Source organism: Dermochelys coriacea, chromosome 2 (genome assembly GCF_009764565.3).
Source record: "Dermochelys coriacea isolate rDerCor1 chromosome 2, rDerCor1.pri.v4, whole genome shotgun sequence".
NCBI classification, from domain to species: Eukaryota; Metazoa; Chordata; order Testudines; family Dermochelyidae; genus Dermochelys; species Dermochelys coriacea.
The window spans coordinates 42141950-42154723 of record NC_050069.1 but is presented as its reverse complement, the minus strand read 5'-3'; the positions used below and the strand labels follow the sequence as shown (position 1 = coordinate 42154723).

Sequence of the window (12774 nt, the reverse complement as noted above, 5' to 3'; positions counted from 1 at the left end):
CCTGAAGGAGGAGTTTCCAGCTGTAGTTCAAAGTGGGCAGAGATTTGCGAGATAGATAATGAAGGGCAGTGAGTTCTATACCCACATGAGAGGAAGTGGTGAAATCCCTGAGAACAGATGGTGTCTGAGCATATACCCATCAAAAAGAAACTCAATGAAAAGGCTTATGTATTATGATAGGCCCAGGCCAGGTGGGTACAGCAGAGTAGCCAAAGGCAGATATACTGGCTACTGGATTAGCAATTTTCTGTTCCCTGACTGACTGGAGCAAGGGCTGCTCCAGGCTAATAAGAACACCTGGCTCCAATTAACCTGCAAAAAGTCAGGTGAAGCCATTAAGGTAATGTGAACACCTGAGTCTAATTAAGGCCCTTCTGATACTATAAAAGGGCGCACTCCAGTCAGGCTGAGGAGAGTGGAAGTGCAGCTGAAGGGCTGGTTAATGAAGACACCCTCAAGCCATTGGTAAGGGAGCCCTAAGGTAGGGGTGAAGAAGAGAGAAGCAGGAGAGCTGTGGGGAAGTGGCCCAGGGAAACGTAGCAACTCTGGCAGTGAAAGGTTGGCTGCCAACAGCTGCTACTATTAGGGTCCCTGGACTGGAACCTGGGCTAGAGGGCGGGCCTGGGTTCCCCCCAACCTGCCACTACAGAAACACCTCCTGGAGGGGAAGACAGGCCCCTGTCAGGACAGGAGGCTAAACTGTTCTGAAATAAGCCCCTAGGGACAACAGAGACTGTAGGAGTTCTCTCACCAACCTCCTTGCTGGCTTATGATGCAAAGGACTCAGTAGACTGTAACCCTGGCCCTAGAGAGAGAAGGTGAGCAGTGAGCCACTGAGGCTAGCATAAACCACCTAGAAGTGTGGGACCCATGGGGACAAGGTCAGAGCTCTGTGACAGTATATAAAGTAACTCACCTGTGGTAGAGTAGGGGGTAAAATTTGCCTCCCTCCATTCCATTTGAATTCACCCCTGGGAGAAGGCAGGCAATGTTTGCACTCCAGGGACTGTGTGAGGAGAAGTCAGCTTTAAATTGCACTGGAGACCTCTGCTTAGTGGAGCATGCACAGGAGTTGTGCTGAATCAGAGCATTCTCCAGTCATTCTGATTATATATCTCTGAACAGCAATCATGATTAGCTGCGCTGACTGGCTTCAAGCTTCCTAGAAGAGTCGAAGAAACCTTAGAACAATGCCACCCACCTCTGGGGAGATTTTCCACCGCTGGGACCCATACATTCTGGCTTATGCCAACAGCATCCTACCCCCAAACCGAATCAAGCCATGAAGAGGTAATGTAATAAACCCAAATCCTTTTTGGCTGCAATAGAATGATGGCCTCAAATGATATTATTAATGACCACTTTGTTAGAACATCTATACACAATTCTAGGCCAGATGAGCATTTGTTTAATTTGATTGATTTGGTTTGTAACTTTGTACCATTTTTATTTATCAGCAAGGTGTAATACAGTTAATGGAGATTTCCTAAAGTGTGCATATGTCAATAGTCACATGTGATGCTAACCTGTGATGCAGAGGACATGCATGGGGTCTCTAGCAACTCAAGCCTCAACTGTGCAAGAGACATGCAGAAAGGGTGCCTGTGTAGACCCTGTCAGCTGTGGAGGAGAACTGTACTCTGGCCCTGATCCAGCTAAGCACTTAAACATGTGCTTTGTTAAGCATATGAATAGTACCATTGACTTCAATAAGACTTCTCACATGCTTAAGTGCTTTGCTGGATCAGGTCCAGAACGCTCAGCATCATGTCAGATCTAGTCCGAGATCCACATGCGCTATTGCTGACAACAGTGAAGGGGCGTGGCAGGGGTCATGTAAATCCAGCACACTGGGGGCCAGGGCCATTTCTCCCTTCCCTAGGATGGAGTAACTCCTGCCCCTTTGTGCTCTGGCTTTGGGTTTAGGAGAGGTGAGTTTCACCTTCCCAGCTTTCCAACACATCATCTGCATCAAAGCCAATTAGCTGGACAGAGTAATACACCCATATTGATGTCACTCAGTGTATAACGAGGTTTGCTAATTCACTGGCATAAATAACCATTACCTTGCTGATAATGATGATTTGTTGCTCTTTATCATCTAGGAACAGAGGATTTAATTTCACTCACTCTATTTCTGAAGAGGAACTAAGACAGTTGATATTTGCCTGTGGTAGCAGGGGACTTGATGACCCAGGGGGTCCTATGCTCATTTAAAAAATCTGTTTAAATTTGCTTTAGTGATTCTTGACAAAAAGAAAATGAACAGTGAAGGAAAGATTCCCTTTCATTTGGGTCCAGATGAAAGACTGGCTGATCTATTAAGTTTTCATGAACATGGTTCAGTTATCAAGACTTGATACAAATGTATTTGTATATGTAATCTTTTTATGCTGCTATGCCATTTTATTGTAGCAATAGATCAGAACCAGAGTGAATGGAAAAGCAAATAGCTATTGTTTTTCTACAGTGAAAAGCCAAGTGTAAGCAATCCCATAAGTGGTACCTGTATTTTCCACAGGTATTGAATGCACAGGTTGCTTGACAAAACATCAAACAGCTCTCCTATAGCAGAAGAAGACTGTGATTGTGTTTTAATTCATAAAATAATTTGTGACCCCGGGAATAGCTGTTGTGGTGGTTGAGGTATTGGGCCATGTTTTAACATAGGAAAGGCACAGTTCCCACACCTGTAGAAACATTTCAGTGGATAATTTGTTACGGGGAAGCTCCACTCATGCCACTGACCTCTAACCTGCCACATCCAGAGTTGGCCTCATCCAATATTGGCCATGGAAGTATTGGAAAAACTGGTAGACTTACTGGTGAGCCAGAGACCTCTCAAAGACAAAATATTCCACTCTTTTCCAGCCTTCTCTTTGCACTAGATGAGTTTAAGAGCCCCCCTGCTTCCTGAACATGGCACCTTCCTCCCAAGGAATGATGGAAAGAAGGAGGGAAGGCAGAACTTCTCCAGAGCTGTGGTGCTTGGTTGCTTGACTGACTTTGATTGCAAACTCCCTTCTTCCTATTTCAAACTTTTAATTGTGGAAAAAAATATATTTGGGAGATAGCAGCTGGAATCCTGACACCATGACCACTCAGCCCTGCACTGTCCCCGATCATCACTTAGCTGGGGAAATCCCATTCTCCCCTGAAGGGACATAAGTGAAGGCATCATCTTCCTCCCAGAAATTAGGCTCCAGTGAACCCACTGCCATGTATAGTCATATCTAATAAAGAGGAAGAATCTCAGCCTCAAGGGAGGGGGCATGTCTGAAGTCTGTGTATATCCAATGCTCTGGAAATGCACTACACTTTGTAAAAAGAGGATCTACCAGGGCTGGGGCACTCGAGGCAGGCCTCATGTCTGCAGGGCAGCAGTGGCAGAGTGTGGCCCTTTGGGTCACATGCCTTGAGCACTTCTAGAAAGTTCTAGCTGGAGGTGGGTGAATTATTTGTCCCCCGTTCCAGCAAAACCAAAACTAAAAAATGTGTGTGAGAATCATTTACACAAAATCTGCCTAGTACCCAGCACTGGGCTCAATCTAACATGCCCTCCTGCCTTTAGGGACTCACCCCTTCCTCTTTTTTCCTCCCTTTGTAAACTCCCCTGCAGGTGTGAATTTTTGAGCAATTGTGGCTTTTTGGGTGTGTGTGGATGTTTCAGTAAGAAACATTTCCATTTGAAACATTTGTGGAAAAAATTAATATTGCAGGTACAAAATCTCATCAACCAAAGTGCTGAAAACTTTCCCTCAACTCTTGACACCAATAATGTTGCTCCAGGAAAATTAAAAGTTACAGTATATGTCATTGCATATACAATATGGCCACATTCATAGTAAACAGAACACAGACGAGGGAGTGACTTGAGGCTGGTGGTTAGAACACTGCACGTCTACACTTAAAACACTGCATCAGTGTAGCTGCCTAACTAGCATTTTAATAAGGATGCACTAAGCTGCTGGGAGAAAGCTCTCCTGTTAGCATGGTTAATCCATGTTCCCAAGCGGCGATAGCTATGTCTGTGGGAGACATAGCACTGTCTACGCAGTGGGGATTAGGTCAGTATAACTACATGGCACAGGAGAGTAAAAAATCCATAGTTACACTGATATAGATCTGTAATGTAGACCAGATCTTAAGCTAGAGAGCTGTAGGGTCCTGCACTTAGGATGGAAGAATCCAATGCACCGCTACAGACTAGGGACCGAATGGCTCGGCAGCAGTTCTGCGGAAAAGGACCTAGGGGTGACAGTGGACGAGAAGCTGGATATGAGTCAGCAGTGTGCCCTTGTTGCCAAGAAGGCCAATGGCATTTTGGGATGTATAAGTAGGGGCATAACGAGCAGATCGAGGGACGTGATCGTTCCCCTCTATTCAACACTGGTGAGGCCTCATCTGGAGTACTGTGTCCAGTTTTGGGTCCCACACTACAAGAAGGATGTGGATAAATTGGAAAGAGTACAGCGAAGGGCAACAAAAATGATTAGGGGTCTAGAGCACATGACTTATGAGGAGAGGCTGAGGGAGCTGGGATTGTTTAGTCTGCAGAAGAGAAGAATGAGGGGGGATTTGATAGCTGCTTTCAACTACCTGAAAGGGGGTTTCAAAAAGGATGGCTCTAGACTGTTCTCAATGGTAGCAGATGACAGAACGAGGAGTAATGGTCTCAAGTTGCAATGGGGGAGGTTTAGATTGGATATTAGGAAAAACTTTTTCACTAAGAGGGTGGTGAAACACTGGAATGCGTTACCTAGGGAGGTGGTAGAATCTCCTTCCTTAGAGGTTTTTAAGGTCAGGCTTGACAAAGCCCTGGCTAGGATGATTTAACTGGGACTTGGTCCTGCTTTGAGCAGGGGGTTGGACTAGATGACCTTCTGGGGTCCCTTCCAACCCTGATATTCTATGATTCTATTGCTGGAGGAATACATGCACCTTTTCTCTAGCCTGAAGCACCTTTGGAGACAGATTAATGATGGGGGCATGAAGGAAAGGACAAATCTGGAAATACTTCTCTCATCATATGACAATAGTAAAGAATCACAGAACGAATTGCTTTCCTCCAACACTGAGCAAGAAACATGATTAGAATAAGGAAAATGATATTCTCCTTAAGGCCTCTCTCTTTCTCTCTCTGCTTCACTGCAGAACTTCTGCTTAGAACTTTCCCAGCCCCTCCTGCCTGGCTTCTTACTACAGTTGTAAAGCACCCAAGCACACCCTTCCAGCTCTGAAGCATAAATGACAGGCTTGTTTCTCCCATGGAGGGTTTAATAAACTTTTGACTTTTTGGCCTTCAACACCTGTGGCTGATTCCTTCCATTTCTTAAAAAAATCACTGACACCTGTTTAAACATCTGTCTCTTCAGGGCCATCTTACAGCTTACTGTCATACAATTTCAGATTCTTGGCTTTAAGGCAATGAACCATGTAAGCCAAAGCAGAGGTGCTATCATTTAAACAATTATTTATACTTGCTGTAATTGCCATCTTGGAGTTTTCATTTTAGAGAGTATTTTGGAGGTTTTTTTCCTTGTATTTGCCTTTTAAAACAAAACAAGGGAATTGTTATTATGCTGTGATAGTAAAGAGGATATTTGCAGCCTGATATATAAAACTCTAATGGAAAATATTTATCCCAAAGGGCCTTTCTTACATTGTCCAACCTTCAGAGGGAAGGTTAACACACCATTCTTAATTTACTCCAGGGGTCACAGTCCTTTCAAAGGTCTTTAAAAATGCATGATCTTACATAACATGTACAACAACGTGAAATGGATTGCATACAGCTTTACCGTGAAGCCACATGGAGACTATAAGAGAGGATGTTTAAGGGCCAGCAGCCAGGCTGATCTGTTTCTATGGGGTTTAATGTCTGCATGGTTCTGTATACTAAAGAGTGGAACCCTTAGCTTCCAATTTGAATGTCACTAATCATCTGCAACCTTAGAAAGTACAGCATAGAAAAACATGAAGTCTGCTCCCTCCTCATTTCCATCCCACTCCTCTTTTCCTTTCTCCTTTGAAATGTTCTCATTGCATGCCAGTATATTACTGCCTGATAACTGGCTGCCAGGCTGAGTTTTTCACCAGTTTGCCACGTTGCAGTGACAGGACCATGTCAGGGGCCAGATGCTTCAGAGTAAATAAAGAGCACATCTGGGGCTTGGAAGTGGGCCAGCACCATATTATGGAAAAAGCTGGTGAGGAAACATATCCAAAGAATACACAGCTGGAAACCATTAATTCTGGGAGAAAAGAAAAAGGAAAACACTGGAGAGAAAAATCTAGGATTACTAGTGTTTGAAATCTTGTGCATTGTAACTGCAAAGAAACAAGGGGCTCGGTTTATACAGCAGTTGAATTAATATCATTCCTGAAAAATTGATAGTTTACAGAAATTGACCTCAAATAACATAAAGGCTGATCAGGGTGAGAGGCTTGACTCCTCACTGTCTGGCTTTCTTAACTTTATTTGATAATATCTTTGCTATGTGAATGCATGAACAAGACGGGTGGTGGGCCTGCATCATGGTGGTGTGGTGCAGCAAGGCTGCCCTTGTGGAGACTTGCTGCTGGGAAACACTGCAGGTTCCCAGGCCCCAGGGTGTGTCTGCCCTAGATGTGTGAAGTGTTAAGAATCTGAAAAGGAGGAGGATGCTTCCATTGCATCATTCATACAGCAGTGGGAGGAGCACTCCCAATAGATGATTCACTGAATCAGCAGTGGCAGCGAAGGGGATGCTCCCACTCGTTTTCTGAGCCAGAGGTTAAATATCACACGGATTTCACCAGAGGGGTGACGCGAAGAACTTCAATAAAGGAAAACTGAGACAAAGCAGTAAAAATAGAAATAAAGACGTGTGACTTTTTTGAAGGCCTTGAATTACAAGGAGCATCTAAATAAAAATACACTGGCATTGGCATGACCCTCAGTAATTATCTGAAACTGTGTTCCAAATGAAACATACATCATGCTGCAAAGTTTTCTCTTTTTGGTATGGGCACCAGTCCGAGCATCGGGTAGCTTAAGAACTACCAGTCTAATGCCATACAAGACACAATCTATGTTCCTGGACTTCTAGTGTGGGATAACGGTGTAATAACTTTTTTTCTGTAAGCTGCAGGCTAATTAGTAACTATTTCCCCGCCCCAGAACAAGATGACAATTGACTGCAGCTAGCAGCTAGCCAGGCCAAGGTATCAGTTATTGTGTATGTAAAACAAAATATGGTATATGCTTGTATAATATTATGTTCACAATGAACTCGGGAGGAGAAGGGGAGTTAAATCTAACTATCTATCTATTTTCATTGCCAGCCTCCTCCTTTCTCTGGTACATACTAATTCAGATTTGTCATTGCCTAAATATTATACGTAGTGATGGGCATGAAACAAAGCCCCAGATCAAAACATTCCCATTTGGGGAAGTTCAGATCCTTAACTTTTCTCTGTAATAGGACCACTCTGTTGTTTATATAGAAACAGGGTCTTTGCTTCACCTTAAATTTTTAAGCCTTTTACTGTGGTGCCAGGACAGCAGCCATTTTGTTTTCTAACTATCTCAGGTAATTCTATGGCGCATCTTACTGTAGCATCTGAGCACCTTACAATCTTTAATGTATTTATCCTCGCAACACCATGTGAGGTATGTAAGTGCTATTATCCCCATTTTTCAGCTGGGGAACCGAGGCACAGAGAAAGTGACTTGCCCAAAGTTACACAACAAATGCATGGTGGAGCAGGGAATGGAAGCTAATTCTCACAAGTTCTAAGCCAGTCTCCTAAATACTGGGCCATCCTTCCTATCCCCTTTTCAGAGCTCTCTCACACTAACTTACTCCGCTATCTTATTGAGCTTTTTTCTTTCTTATTGCTGCATTTACCTTAAATTGAAACATGACAATTTTGACTGAAAGTAAATGGTTGCTCTTTGTGTATGGAAAAACAAGTCAAAAATCTTAATGCAAACTCCTTTGAATGTGCAGAAAGTGAGATCCCGCTCCAAACTTTGTTGCTTGGGCCCACGTCCAGTAACAAGTGACTAAACCAAAAAATGTTTGTTTGGCTTCACAAAACTATTTCTTTGTTTATTAGAGTTATTTGCTACTTTTATGATGGTAAGATATAAAGACCCCAATAAGGACTGGGTGATAAGTACTACACTAACATAATAAGTTACATATACAATAATTGGGCTCAGGACAAGGATATCAAAATGAAATTCTATGGCCCATCTAATTCAGGATGTCAGGCTAGATGATCTAATTATCTCTTCTGTCCATAAAAGCGGTGACTCCACAGAATAGAAAGTCCCTGCCCTAAAGCATTAATATGATCTTAAAAAAACTTTATCATTTTCCCCACAAATTTAAAAACGTGGACGAAATTTTCTCTTTTTTTCAAATGGTTCACACCAAAAGCTAGCCATCTAAGTTCCTATTAAGGCACCCAAATACCTAATTTAAAATCTTATATTTGAAAATTTGGCCCTGAAATGTGAGAGAGACTCATGAATTTAGCAATACCATTTTGCTTTGACTGTTCTGATGATCCTATAATATGTATTAATAATAAATATAATGTATCGTCTTTTTTTGTAGTTTGAATTTATGTGGTTCTTACCATGTGTATGTGTGACCCTTCTGTCAGCTGTTAACATCAAAAAGGACCAGATTCGATATATCAAGGGTCTCTCTAGACAAATAACTGGACCGACTTGTGGCCCAACTCAGTTTCTGGGATCACTAACTGCCTTTTCTGGGCAGCCTTAATGAGCAATATTGCTCCATTCACATGCACTGAGTCTGTGTATGAAAGAAGAAAAAACTATATCAGGAAAAAAATGGAACACAGCATCAACTTGGGAAAATCCAGCCTCAGTATAGATATGGAATGATAAATAAAACACTCCTGCATAGTAACGTTGTTAGCTTGGTTCCCCATCCACTAGTGTGAATGTCCAATAGGCAAATGTCCCTTTACTGTATCACTTTCCCCTTCCCAATATGCTGAACTCTACTTGTGTTTTAGTGTCAGTGAGTAGCATAGCACCAGAGTCCTGGAATGCATTCCGGCAGGCACCTCTGCAGTCTCTTGGGAAGCACTGCCTAGTCTTGTCCCAAGGCCCTATCATCTAACCCAGCTGGAGTGGCTGCGTAGAAGAGGCTTATTGGAGTTCATTTAGCTTTGTTGCTATTTTCTAGGGCTGCAGTAAGAAACTACCTTTGCTTTTAAGTGGGTCAGTGCAGAAGCCATGCAACTTCCAGAGCTGCTTCCATAGCAGCTGTTGGCAAAAGTCAGGTGGAAATGCTGCCTGTTTGACAGCAAGTGAATCAGGACTAATTAACGGATCCTCATTTTTTTTGTGATCCACTATCAGAGGGAAGGGCTGGCATCTCACATTCTCACTGCTGCTGCCCACCCCTGGTGAATCACAAGTAATTAGTTGTACCATCTTTCCATCTGCTTAGTGTCTCTGGAATAATAGAAAGGAGCCAGCAGGAGGGAAGTAAAGCTCTGGCTTAATGCTTTAAGGTGACTCTAATGGTTTTCCCTGTGAAGCATATAGTAAAGGAGAGTGTGACACACTCTATATGATTTTATAAAAGTATGCTGATGAGTGTGAATATAATATAACTAAAATATGCTTCATGCAAAAGGTCTCTTGTAAGGTGTCATTACAAAGCTTATAATCTACTGAGTATGGTCATCCTATTTGTATAAATGTATCACTCTTGTATCTGAAACTAGAAATATGAAATATAATTCTGAGGGCCTATTGTAGTTATGCAAAGTGTGGGCCATTAATGGTGGTTTGCAATCTTGATGGCTCCCATCAACCAGGACGATTGACTTTGGATGGCTCTGTTTTCAGGTAGGCCTTCTTGTGAGTCAGGCTGGGAGGAATGAAGGCTTGGGGTCTCACAGGAAATGTGACCATGTCACCTGGTACTGAAATCCGTCTTAAACCTGGTGCTTTTCCATTTAGGGCGGGGTGGAGGAGGACCCAGAGAGGCAAAAGATTCCCACCTTGTGCCAAAGCCATATAAAGGCGTGGAACAGAACAAGGAGGAGAGCCATCATGAGAAATCCTCTAGCTACCACCTGAGCTGGAACAAGGGCTGCACCAGGGGAAAGGATTGTGCCCAGACTAGAAAGGTGTCTGTTCTGTGAAAGAAACTTATTGAAACATCTCTAAGGGTGAGATTTTACCTGTATTCAGTTTTATTACTATCCTAGACTTAGACTTGCATGTTTTATTTTATTTTGCTTGGTAATTCACTTTGTTCTGTTACTAATTAGAACCACTTAAATCCTACTTTCTGTATTTAATAACATCACTTTTTACTTATTAATTAACCCAGAGTATGTATTAATACTTGGGGGGTGGGGGGAAGAAACAGCTGTGCATACCTCTCTATCAGTGTTATAGAGGGTGAACAATTTATGAGTTTACCCTGTATAAGCTTTATAGAGGGTAAAACAGATTTATTCAGGGTTTGGACCCCATTGGGAGTTGAGCATCTGAGTGTCAAGGACAGGAACACTTCTGTAACCTGCTTTCAGTTAAACCAACAGCTGTTAGAGGACATAGTTCAGACCTGTGTCTGGGTTTGCATCAGGTTAGTGGGTCTGGCTCAAACCAGGCAGGGCAGTGAAGTCCTAAGCTGCCAAGGCAGGAAAGCAGGAGCAGAAGTAGTCTTGGCACATCAGATGGCAGCTCCCAGGGGGTTCCTGTGATCCAACCCGTCACAGAGAGTTCAAGCAATATAATACAAAATCCAGCCACCAAACAGACTGGAATTGTCCAAAAGACATGTGCTATGCCCCCAAAGTGTAGAACATCACTTGATTCCACAGTCAGCAGAACATTATGTTTGTGGGAATTCATTTCCTTTGGAGTTCTGTACAGTAAGATTCATAGGCTGAGTTAATCAACAAAGTATCTGATTTTACAATGACTTCATATTCTGAGGGATTAGCGAGTACCTCTGTGACATTCCCCTGGTGTTATCTGGACTGGTGATCTGCTAGGTCACTCCAATCCTCAACTCTGGGAGCCAGCCTTACCCTGCTCTGCTGTGAGAACCCCCACTCCCAAGCTGTTCACACACATCCTCTAGCATGTAAGCTGTTCCCAGCTACATGAGTGAGCACTTTTGGTCAGCCACTGCTTGGACTGTGCAACTGAATGACACTAGCCAATATCTCCGGTCCCAGACAGAACCCTAGGAACCTCCATCTTGCAATGTCCAGTTTGCCTGCTGGACGCAGCAAGCTTATATGAGTTTGTCAATTTAACAAAAATATTGATATGTACCAGGTTTGTTATCCCAAGTGGAGTCTCTGACACGCTTCAAACCAAACGCACTGCTTCAGGTAGAATAAACAAACGAATTTATTAACTAGAAAAGAGAGATTTTCAATGATTATAAGTCAAAGCACAAAAATTCAGATTTGGTCAAATGAAATAAAAGTAAAACGCATTCTAAGCTGATCTTAACACTTTCAGTGCCCTTACAAACATAGATGCTTCTCACCACAGGGTGGCTGGTTACCCTTCAGCCAGGCTCTTGCCTTTGATCAGTGCTTCAGTCGCTTGGTGGTGGTGTCTGTAGATGAGGTGGAAGAGAAAGAGCATGGCAAATGTCTCTCCCTATTATTATGTTCTTTCTTCCCTCTTGGCTTTGCCCCCTACCCTTCAGAGTCAGGTGAGCATTACCTCATTGTAGTCCCAAACTCACCAAGGGAAGGGGGTGACTCACTCAAGAGTCCAACAGATCCTTTGTAGCTGCCTAGGCCAGTGTCCTTTGTTCCTAAAAGGCTGGGCTTGTCCCAGTCCCATACATGCCCTGATAAGGTGTGAACTGCCCCTCTGCTCCTGGAGAGTTTTTCCTGGGTTTGTTTTAAACATGAGGATACATTTTCAGCCTCATAACTATATACATGGAATTACAACCTATAGCATTACTGTAACAACAATGCTCAGTGCATCATGAGCCTTCCGAAGACATGCAACATGACAAACTTTGCATTGGATACCACACAATCATCTTATAAGGATGAACACAGGGGTGCAGGGTGTTCCCTCCAAAGTATAGAGTGTCACAACCTCTGATTTTCCTTTTCCTTATTTTTGGATAGAGCCAGTAACTTTTTCACATCATACCCTTTGGGGGAATTGGTAGTGATCAAGGCAAAAACCAACGATCAATGAACAGGTTGCTCCTTAAAGGATCCTAAACTCTAGGACATATTCAACAGAACCATTAATGAACACACTGAAAATAATTGTACCTTGGAGTGTAAGCACTCCACTTGTTCTCAAATGAGGGAAAAGTCAGAAAGGCCACATGTGAGGGGCTATACAAACCCCACACTGGACAACAAAGGGTTAAGGAGCTACTCTGGGCTCAGGTAGCTTCACTCTGCCACACCTGCCAGGCATACACAGGCTGGAAGAGGAACTTTAAAGGGGAGCAGAGCAGCTCACCTCATGCTTCTTAGAGACACTGTTTCAAGTTGCCTATTGCAGACAATTCTGAATTCATTTCACATGATGAATGATTTCTTTTCAATCATAAGGGCTAGAAAGTTTTTTTTTAATTAAAGTTTATAGTCTGGAGTGCAATTTGTAGCTGGCTAAGCCACTGTGCAACAGAAATCCTGGAACCATTGAGATATGGTCACATACTATTTAGATCCCAAAATGGAATTTCTCAATAATTGGTTTGTTCTAATTTAAGAATTTGTTTTTTGTCTTTC

At 42.9% G+C, this 12774-nt stretch overlaps 1 long non-coding RNA gene across 1 annotated transcript; it reads left to right on the top strand.

Annotated features, from left to right (window-relative positions):
• Nucleotides 1–416: 416 nt before the first annotated feature.
• LOC119851925 lies at nucleotides 417–3859 on the top strand. The gene is made up of 3 exons (XR_005291456.2): nucleotides 417–465; nucleotides 1126–1290; nucleotides 2872–3859. It is a non-coding gene; the product is annotated as an uncharacterized LOC119851925 (long non-coding RNA).
• The last annotated feature ends 8915 nt before the right edge of the window (nucleotides 3860–12774 follow it).